The following is a 12,078-nucleotide window of genomic DNA, read 5'->3' as shown; positions in this document are numbered from 1 at the left end:
ACGCAGCAAAATTATAATTTTTTTTGTTTCAATTTTTGTAAAATAATAATTAGAAGAAAAATAGAGCTAGAAATTAAGTATGATCTGGTAGTCATCTAGAAAATAATTATCAGAAGTGGCAGAGAAAGCAAGAGACAAACTCAAGACTATCTAGATAGCAAAAGCGGTTTAGTCAAACACACCATTAATATTAGTAGCAAGCATTTTATGTATAAAAATTATTAAATTTTATAGATAAGGGGAAAACATCAGGAAATGATAATATTATTGAATAACTTACCACATCTTTAAGGTTATCTGGTTCTATACGAAGCTTTGCTGGTAAACTTCGTGATTGGACATCAATAGTTGTCGCTTGTATAATTTTCCGTTTGATAGCCTGCTTTGTAGCTTCAGCAACTCGATCGCTCAGCTTCTAACAAAATATCGAAAGAAATTAACTGCTGAATATACTATTCTCCATTTTCACTACAAACAACCTGAACTTTACTGTCAATAGGATATTTATCTTGAGGACCAGAACTGCTCTCCACTCCTAAGAGTGAAATATCAAAAGCAGTTAATTATGATCATGAAAAAAATATTACATTTAAATAATTTCAATAATTTGAAATGAGCACTTGCTCATGTAATTTCAATTCACCAAAGGGCTGTTAAGTTTAGTTGAAAAAGTAAAGTAGCTTACGCTTTAAAGACAATATCACAGTATGTTACACCATTCAGATTCAACAATCAGAATAGCAAATAAGACATACCACTTTATTATCCTTATGTTTTGACAAAGTAGAAGGTGCATTATTAGCATTTGGACCAGTATTTGAACCACAAATTTCATTATCTTGTTCAATTTCTCGAGTGCAGAGCAACCAATTCATATTCATAATCAGCAAAACCAATTCATAAACCAATTCAAAATTAACAAAATCAACATATTCATAGTTAGCAAACCCAATCTCTAACCTAATTCAACGATAACATTTCAACCATTTCAACATTATAAGTTCAACCTCTTCCATATTCTAATCAATGAATCAGCTATTATACTACAAGAAAAATGCTAAGTACCATCGGATTTAGCGGCAACAATTACAGTCAGACTTAGCATCGGATTTTAGCGACGGGTTTGATGAGGAATTCATCATGTCAAAATAATTACCGACGGATAGTCACTTCTGATGGTAAAACCGCCGGTAAATTTCAGCGAAAAACCATAACAAATAGGCGCCAACTTTAGCGTCAGAGTTACCGTCAGAAGAATTCGATGGTAGACACGTTTAATAGAATGCTGCGTTTTGGTGATCCGGCCCGCGTTACGGTCGAAAATATCCACCGAAAAATCCGACGGTAACTGTGCCCTAAATTGGAGCCGCAAACCCCCTTCTCCCTCATTTCAAATTCACTCACTCACTCACTCACACACTCTCTCTCTCTCTCTCTCTCTCTCTCTCTCTCTCTCTCTCATTCTCTAACTTCTTACCTTTGTCTCTCTCTCTCTAACCTCTCATCCTCTCACTCTCTCTCTAACCTACTCATATCTCCTCTTTGTCAACCTCTTCTGCTTCCCACTGCCTCTGATGCTGCCATTGCTGCTGAACGTCCCTGCCGCCGCTGCTGCAATGTCCCTGTCACTTCTGCTTCTGCTTCCACTGCACCTCCACCCCTCTTCTCTATTTTCTCTTGTTATGCATTAAGGTTTCTTGTTTGAACTCTGTTTATTTTAAATTCTGTTATATCAAGTTAATTAATTAGTTATTAGAGTTAGTAAGTTTAATTTTCTGTTTTAGTAGATTTAGGTAGTTAGGATAGGTTAGAATAGATTATATTAGACTCTGAGATTGCTAAAAAATGTTAGATTATTGAGTTGTTTGCTTATTACTGCTACTGAAATCGTCTGAAAAATTCTTGACAGTATTAATAATGATTGAGCTGTTTGTATGTTACCTTAATAATGATTGAAAAAATTAACCGGTTGAGAAGGGTTGATGGATATTTGGTTTGGATGGAACCCTCAAAGGGTGGCGAAATCTGAATTTTAGGGGAGACTCTGTCAAAATTTTTATAAGATTTTTAGTAAAATCGAAAAAATTAAAATTATGTTTTCGAAATTGTTATAATTAATTGTTGGGTTGCTGTATTTTTGTGCAATTGTTCATTGGATAATTATTTTTGTCTTAGTTTATGCTTTTATTTTGTTAAGTTGGTGTTATGATAAATATTTATGGCATTTTTACAAGAGAACTACATATGTATATATTCATTTTGGTTCTTATGAAAGAAAATTTTCTCCGTTGTAATTAGTATTTTATTGCTCTATAGACACTTTGTAGTTTGTTAAACTAACCAAAATACTTATTCATTCTAATTTAATTATTTTGAAACTAAAATACTATGTATTTTTTCTTAATTTACTAAACTAAAACACTTTTAGAATTCTTTGTTATTTCTAGAGTTTCTTCTTATGTTGTTATTTATTGGTATTTGTTATGTTATTAATATATTCGCTGTACAGATATAACGATATGTAGCAGAAGTCGGTCGAGTGGGTCATGTGGTCGTGGTAGACAGTGGGCTTCCACCAATCCCTCAGGGCTGCCCAGTCATTTCCCTCTACCCCGGCTACCCCGTTGACCTATGTGACGTCACAGGCAGGTCCATCGGACCAGCAATTCATCATCGTCCCAAATCCGAACTGGGTGTCTCCTTCTGCTATGCCCTCTGTTGATGCAGCAATAACGTCGACAGAGCCCGCGGTGGGTGATTCCTCCAATGCTTCCGCACAGGATGCCCCTCCACCACCGCCCGTCATCTGGCTGAGGATTTGACCCGATGGCATGTAGTCGTGAGTTTAATTTTTAATATTAAGTTTGTTTATGTTAAATTTATTTATCTTAACATTGTTTATCTTATGTGTTTGTTAATGCGAGCTTTTTTCTCTTATAGGTTTGCACCAAACCCCAATGCTTACACATAGGAGATATCCGAGGTCATTAAATCCATGTACGATCACCCGTGACCGACCTACATGCAGATCCCGGCTTAGACTAGTGAGCGTTAGTTTCAGAAGTGGGCGGTAAGAATCCAATTTGGTTTGAATTAGTTAACTGCATTTGAACTCTATTTTATTGCACCTAACTAATCTTGGTGAATTACTTTGTGCAGTTAAAATTCATATGGGATGCATAACACAATATCATGATTAAGAAGATCTATGACCACCGGGCAGCCAAACGACTTCAGCAGATGATAAGCAACATTCGTCAGGGGAAACACCACCGGACATTGTGGATTCGTCCAAACATCAAGCTTGAACTGGAGGCCTATTTTAGATAGAATGACGGGTTCAAGCGTCACCGTCTGATAAATGTCGCTAACAGAGCTTCGCCCAGATCGTCGAGGTATACGGGTGGGTCGGTGACCTTCATGAAGACAAAGACCATACTGGTAATAATTTTGGCATTGTTTAATATTTTAGTAGTTACTTGAATTAGTTTTTTAATTTCTTCATTTATTTTATAAGAATGTAATTGATTTATATGCATTCTAGTTTTGAATATGATCTTTGGTGTTAGCATTGTTCTGTTGTTATGTACTTATATAGTCTTATATGAACTGAGCTGAGCTGAACTGCTTCGTTGGTTTAATTTCCTTTTTGATTATCAAGTTAACCAATTAGTTAGTAGAGATTAGTTAGTTTAATTTTCTATTTTAGTGAATTTAGGTGGTTAGAATAGGTTAGATTAGACTCTGAGATTGCTGAAAAATTTTGAATTATTGAGCTGTTTCTTGCTTCCTACTGTTGAAATTGTTTAGAAAATACTTGACTGTATTAGTAATGATTGAGTTATTTGTATGTTACCTTAATAATAATTGAAAAAATTAATAAGTTGAGAAGGGTTTATGGATATTTGATTTTGATAGAACTCTTCAAGGATGGCTAAATCCGAATATTAGGGGAGACTCTGTCAAAATTTTTATAAGATTTTCAGTAAAATCGAAAAAATTAAAATTAGGTTTTCGAAATTAGAATAAAGATTTCCTATATTTTGGTTCATATATATTTTTCTATCATTGTTTAATTTGTTCGTTTATTTTATTACTTGGTTGATATATTAATTTGTTGTCCAAGCCGTTGGATCGTGAGGATATTGGCGGAGACCTTCAAATATACCCATACCTTGAAGGCAAACAAGCAGAGATTTGGTTTAAAGTCAATTATTTAACTATTATCCTAATCACAACTAATATGTGTTTCGCAGGAGGAGTACACGCAGAGGTTGGAGGCCGTGACCCAGCAATCTCAGTCGCCTAATGGGGCCGACGAAATCGGCTCCGAGACCTCAGTGGTGGATCTTGATAGGATTTGGCTCGAGATTGTCTCTGAACCCCACAAGAATCACTACTTCGGGTTAGGGTCGTTCTTCGCCAATGGCCTCTGCTCCTCCGCGTTGATAGCTTTCTCTGCCTTTGCCTCTGCCACCAGCCTTGCTGATCCCCAGGAAGTTGTTGACTTCAGGGAGGAGGTGCAGAAGCTAACACAGAAACTGCACCAGCAGGTGGAGCAGTCTGAGCAGAGGTATCAAGAGATTCTTGCATGCGTTGCCGTTAGCTCGGACCTGACGGAGAAACTGGAGCAGCTTAAGCGGTTGCGGTAGCAGATAGAGGAGTACAGCGAGCAGATGTGCGCTGGAGGCAGCGGCGCTGTTGGTAGGGCACCAACGGCATCACCTACTCTACTGCCTCAGCATAGGGACCACGAAGCCGCCTCCGCCGCCGACGAAGACAAATATTACTAGGATCTATAGAGTTTAAGGTTTTATGCATTTTTTGTCTACTTCATTGTATTCTACATTTGTGACATTTTATTTTATTCAAACTATTTATTTTTTAATAAAATAATTTGTTGATTTCTGGCAACTTTAAATTTCTATTAACAATTTTGTTAACAAGAGTGTACTAATTGTGGCTTAACTATGCCAAAAAATTAAAAAAATAAAATTAACATTACCGTAGGATTTACCATCGAATAAATGCGACGGTAACTTGGCGCCTAAACACATGAAACGATGCCAAAGTTACCGTCAGATTATCCGACGGTAACCATCAACACAATCCGCCGGTAAGCAGTTTTTGACGAGGTTTATACCGTCAATCCAAGGACGACAGTAAATCCGACGGTAATCTTTTTAGCGGCAGATTTATTTGATTAATCCGACGGTAAACTCGACGGTACTCAACGTTTTTCTTGTAGTGTTAAAAATTAATATAGAATATTTGAATAACTAAAAAAAACTTACATGTTGATTGTTGCTGTAGCTGCAGAATCCAGTAGTGCAGTGCAGGCAGCAACACCCACAGAAGAGAGGGAATGGAGGATTGGGGACGCGGTGCGGCGCGATGAGACGCGAACACTCACCAGGCGTTGGGTGTAGTGATGGCGGATGAGAAGAATACGAGACAGAGGGAGCAAGACAGCTAGCGACGAGCATGCGAGGGGAGACGAGCGAAGGAGGCACGACGAGACGCGAGCGTGCGTTGGATCCAGCGAGAGCACACGATGCGGTGTATTTGGAGGAGACGCGAGCGTGCAGTGGATCCGGCGAGAGCACACGATGTGGTGTATCCAGAGGAGACCGATTCGCGAGCACACGATGTGGTGGATTCGGCAAGAGGCGCAACGACGGAGGCAAGCGAGTGGTGGCGGTGAACCGAGGTGAGAGTGAGAGGGCTGGGGGAGAGGGGGCGGCGCTATGCCTCAGTGTGTGGGAGTGGGAGTGAGAGAGAGTAATGCAAAAATGACGGGGGAAAGGGTTTGCAATTTGAATTTAGGACAAGAAGATTATCGTCAAATTTACTGGCAGATAAATTCATCCGCCGGTAATACTTTGCGAGTTACCAAAACGCAGCGTTGCACTAATCAAGGTTACCAGCGGATAAATCTACCAGTAAATCCGGCGGTAGTGCTCATGCCAATTTTTTCTTTTTTTTCCTTCCATTTATTACCAGCGAATTTATCGTCGGAAATCAAATTCGACGGTAACTTTTTTTACCTAATAAATTTATTGTCAAATTCGTCGATAAATCTGCCGCTAACGTCTGACACTAAATCTGACAATAAATTCGACGGTATTCAATATTTCTTTTTGTAATGAATTCTAAATTCTAAATCTTAAAATCTAAATTTTAAATCCTAAATTTTAAACCTTAAATTTTAAATTCTTAACTCTAAATTTTAAATCCTAGATGTTAAACTCTAAATTTGTTTCACTTTGTTTTATCACTTTTAGATATTCTTTTTACTTAAATTTTAAATGTTTTTATTGCTCCTAATTTTTTTTTTAATATTCAATTGGTAGTTGTTGATTTATTAGCTGAATTAGTGTTGGTTCCTAAGCTTTTTTCTAAATGTACTATTATTTATATATCTATGTTTAACAGCCATAACAGATGGAGGGGTGCTCCAGCTCGAAGTATGTACTAAAACTAAATAATAAAAGTAGAAAAGGTTTCAATAATTCTAAATGCAATAAGCAAATTAAGGAAGGCTGACTCGATAGCTGGCAGAAGCTCACCCAACCCAATTATTTAAGCTGGCTCATTATGCTCCATAGATTTACGCTAATTAATTAAAGAAGGGGCACCGTGGTCCAAATATATTTTCCAAATAAGAAAGGGCGTTGCTAAGTCTCTTATTTTGGTTTGTTAAATTGGTTAATTACCTTTCAGTTCCCCCTAATTTAACAGGAAAGTATGCACGTCTGCATATGTAATCGGACTCTCGAGTCGCTGGTCAAAATTATTTGTTAATATTTTTTTCATTGTTCTAGTTCTTTTTATCTTTTTCTTGGATTAATAGTAATAATTAGGGGGTGCAAATGGGCCAGATCAAGTAATTTTAAATGATATTTGAGTTTATTTTTGAGATTTTTATCTAATTTTAGACCCAATAAAATTATATTATTTTTAGACCACACTAAAATTTGATTTAGACCGGATGATGCCCGAATATTAATAATTTTATGTCAAAAATTTATGATGCACTTATTTATAAAGAAAAAAAATATACTTATTATCGAAAAATTTATATTCATACTTAAATTTAAATTTGTCTATAAATTCTAATTTCATACTTCTTTGATCTATTTTTTAATTCAACAAATGTGATTAAAAATAAAATAATAAATTTATAATTAATATAACATAATATTAGAATTAATTTAAAATATATATACATTTTTAGTCTCCTAGAGTATACATAGACAGGATGAAATCGAATTTACCTTAACTCAAATTTAATATTAGACCCAATAAAATCACACTAAACTAGTCCCAAAATATCCAAGTCCAAATCAAATTTTCAGACCAATCTATATTATGTGCACTCCTAGCAATAATATATAATAGGAATAAGATTTTCTAACAAAATTGGATTACAACCGATAATCGACATCTTAATTCTCAGAGAAAAAAACAAAAAAAAAATTATATAATCTAAGTGTTTATTATTTGGTTTGTATTTTTGTTTTTTATTTTTATTCTCAACAATTTTTATTTTAAAATTTAGTAAAATTAAATTAAAGAAAAAATAATAATTTTTTTTAATTTTATTTTTTAATTTTTATAAAATTCTTAAAATAAAAACATAAATCAAACAAATCTTAAGAATTTTTAAAAAAGAAATACTATCAAAAGATGCAAAATAAATTTTAAATGACTCTAGATATTAAAGGAAAAAATTAAAAAATATTTATTTTCATGTGAAATTGCTAATTGAGAACTATTAGATATTTAACATATTTAACTAAATTATTATTTAATATTATCAACTAACAACTTTATATAAATACAACTTCACACGAATACAATTTTATGTGAGTTTCCACCAATATTAAATAACGCTTAAATTAGCCTCAAGCGCTCTAGTAAAAATATGCAAACGGATGACCAACTAGATTCTGATTTTCTATTACCTGTTCCTTTGCGACATCTTCATCTTTGCAAAGGATATATTTTCGCATAAATAACCAAAATATTTACAATACAACAAAAATCATTTTTAATGACAAATTTTAATGACAATAATATAATGATCATGATATATTTTATAATAATTATATATTTTTTTGCAGTTATATATAATTATCGTTAAAATCTTTTAACAATAAAATATAAGACGACTAATATCTAATTGTTAACTAATATATTGACGATTATTTTTATTGTCATTAAAAATAAAATAAATAACTATTAATAAAAAGTGATTTTTTTTCAACAGTATATATTAATACAAGAAACTCTATAAAAAAAAATAACTACAACATAATTAGGATAATCATTTCTACCAAAAAGAGCAGAGAACAACTCATTAATAGAACAAAAATCACAAAACCATACAGCTATAAAACAAAAACACTTTGATGAATTATTATGTCTGAATTTAGACACGATACTTATTAATATTCGTCCAACAAACACCCAAGATTAAAAAATTGGACATGAAGGATGAGAAAGATGAAATTATTTCTGCAAATTCACAGTAAACACATCAAAAGATTACAAATAAGGAAAACAGAAAAGGAATTAATTAATTCCTCAATTAGCTTTTTTAATTAAAATGTTATTTGAACAATCTTGCAGTTAACTCAACACGAGTTTCGATGCAATTTTGCATTGATCGAATGAAGGGACAAAAAATCCTTTGGACACAAAACTCACCCTATATTGCCCAAATAAAATTTCGTGCATGGAACGTATGAACACTACATACTACATAGAGCATGCATGACCAAAATTTGTTTGTGATTTCTTCAGATTGATTTGATAAATCAAAGAATGGAAATCAAGTACCAGCTAGTCCTACTTTTCCACCTGCATGACCAGTGTTTATTAATCGACCTTTCATGCATAAACACCCTCTGATTTTAACTTGTCTGTCACTAAATCCTAGTAGTTTCAATATATAACCTAAAACCATATACAATTATAATTATTATGATATACGAGTGTGCCTATTATTATGATGCAAGGAGATGCAACAGCATCTTAGATGAGTAATCATGTGCAAGCATTATTTTTCTTTATTTTGGGGGCATTATCTATAATCCCATATAAGTCACATGCCATGCATGGTCCATCTCTGTATGAAATGGTGCATGCATTGTACTGAAGGAGTGAGTTTCGTTGTAAATTAAAGTAGTCACTAGTCACTAGCCAGCCCCAACATATCTTGAAAGTTGAAAGCCAAAACCCTTTTCTTTTCATGGAAAAAACAAAAATCTTAACTCTTGCATTAACTGCATCTAACCCTAATCATCAATTATTAATCAAAACTCTGCGGTCCCATCTCATCAACAATATCTGAACGACTTTAACAATTCTGCTCTTCCACCTTTAAAAAGAAAAATAAAAATAATGAAGATAATCAGTGGTCGTTGTCCTTTTGCTTTCTCACTCCTAATTAGTATGTTTTTAATCATGTATGTCATTTCTAAGTTAATTATTGTTTCTTTTCTAAAAGAAAATTATGTACTATATATATTGTTTTTGAGCTTGTAGATAACCTGATCCTGACTTACAATGAAATTAATAATTTCCCAGAGTTTTTACCTCAAAAACAAAGTATTAAAGAATTATACTTCACTTGCGTATAACTACTATTTGGAGAGCTATTACAGAATTCTAGTCACAGGTTTTAATGTACTTGAAGATTAACGTAATGACTTATTTTAATTTTTAACACAAATTTCAAAAAAAAATGCTACATATCCTGCAAATAATATCATTATGAATCAGTATTTGACTAATAATAATTTATACTTATATTTATAAAAATTTAAATACATAAATATATAATTTATAGTTATATTTATTAAAATTTACACACATGAATTAATACAACTTATATTTGTATTTATTAAAATTTGTAAAAATAAATCAATAAAATTTATTTATTGAAAATAATTTAATATTTGTACTGTGATGAAATACTAGCCAAAATTATTAAAAACTACTACCTTTCAAGATGTTCTGCAAATCTAAATTAATTAATCTTATTTAATGTAAGGAGCATTCTAATTAAATACGTTTGGGTCATCATAGAAAGGTAGGGTAGCAGCTACTAGTGCATCCCTTCTAATGAATTATTACTAGGCACACTTAGGGTTCCAGTGAAACACTAGTCCCAGTTGTATGTAACAACAGTAATACATATAGTATATAATATAATATAGAATAAAGTATATTTTTTGTTTTTAAAATTTATTAAAAATGTTAAAAATATTCTTAAATTTTATTTTGTTTTAATTTTGTTTCAAAATTTTTTTACGTGCATCAAATATATATTCAACAACTAAATTTTTAAAAAATTTAAAACCAACCTAACAATAATATATGAAAATTATGTTTGATTTATTTGTGTTGGGAGTTGTTCTTATAAAATTGTTGTTGAATTAATTTTAATTTTTTTAAAAAATTAATCGCCAAGAATATATTTAATGTAAATAAAAATTTCTAAAATAAAATAAAATTTAAAAATATTTTTAAATTTTTTGCTAAACTTCACAAACAAAAACCATTCTTTACCCTATAATATATAAAGCCTAAGATACGTGAAAAATGGGTAGAAATGTAGAACTCTGATACCTCAACCTTTATAATTCAACCCAATGTGTGCAAGGAAGGAAAATAAAGTTTAGGAAATTAAACTAGAACATAAAGGAGTTGTTAATTCTTGACTTTGATATAATAAAGGTCGCAATTTACGAATTGATCAGAGTCCAGAGATGTTACGAATTGAATGAAGGCGATGGCCATCCCCATCCCAACCCACAATGAAGAACATTATTATATTTTATATATTTGTATAAACTCTCTTAATTAGTCCAAGATGTCGTCCTCGCTCTTTTCCATTTAGGACAGCAATTCAAAGTAGCTAGATACTTGGTACTTGCCATCATCTTATGAAATATGCCGACTATGTTTCCAAGTGTTTTAAACTAATGATTTATGTAAAATTGAAAACAACCAGAAACTAGTTTACATAAGAATAACTTGTTTTTATGTTTCACAGAGTGTCAACGATTGAATAACATGAATAATAACTATATTTCACTGTACATCAACAAGCTAAGTATAATCATGAAGTTAGAGTAGAAGATGTCACTTTGTTTGACATCATAATCATAAATCCTCGACAATTTTAAGGTTGCAATGACAAAAGAGAAATGCTATTTGGATGCTTTCTCTGTTGAATTTAAAATTTTGCTATATTTATAAAAATTTAGAAAAAAAAAATGAAAATACAGGGTGACCAAGTCAATTTTATCATCAAGTTTATTCTAAGCAAATATCTCAAAATATGTTTTTGCATTTATTTTATTCACAGCATTCAATTTTCAGCATCTTCTTTTTCTCCATTTTTTCTCTCCTTTCTTCTTCTTCTACACGTCTTCTTTTTTCTCAAACTTTAATTTGATTCTTTTTCTTTCTTCCGGTGTCTTCTTTTATAAATGTACACAATAAAAATCAATGACAAAATTAGCTATCATATATTTATATATATATATTGTTTAATTTTAATATATATTTTATATAAATAACTAATTTTTTATGTATACTTAATATAATTAATATAAAAATGATAAATAAAATGTAAACTTTTATTATATTAAATAAATTATATACCAAATCATATAATGATTCATTATTTTCATATAAAATTATTTTTATGTTAATATTCATCTTAAATTTTGCACATTAATTAACCGTAATTATAAATAAGGGAAACGAGATCTCCATCCCGTAGGTAAATAATATTCACTCATAATCTCTACATCTTGATTTATACTTAAAAACATTAGTGTTTGCTAATGCACTTTCAAATCCTTTGAAACCCTAATAAGAAGTCTTTGAGAAGAGAGTCAAAATTATCCTTGTTTGAAGAATCGAAGTGCATATACTCATTACTCATCCAATCCAAGCAATTTAAATGCACAAAGATATGATGTGGCATGCAAGTTGCAAAGTAAAGGCATGATATGAACGGAGTGGCGAAGTTGTGATAAAAGTGAAGAATGAAGGGTG

Source organism: Arachis hypogaea, chromosome 13, assembly GCF_003086295.3.
Source record: "Arachis hypogaea cultivar Tifrunner chromosome 13, arahy.Tifrunner.gnm2.J5K5, whole genome shotgun sequence".
In the NCBI taxonomy this organism is placed as follows: domain Eukaryota; kingdom Viridiplantae; phylum Streptophyta; class Magnoliopsida; order Fabales; family Fabaceae; genus Arachis; species Arachis hypogaea.
The sequence above is the reverse complement of the archived record's forward strand: the minus strand, read 5'-3'. Positions refer to the sequence as shown.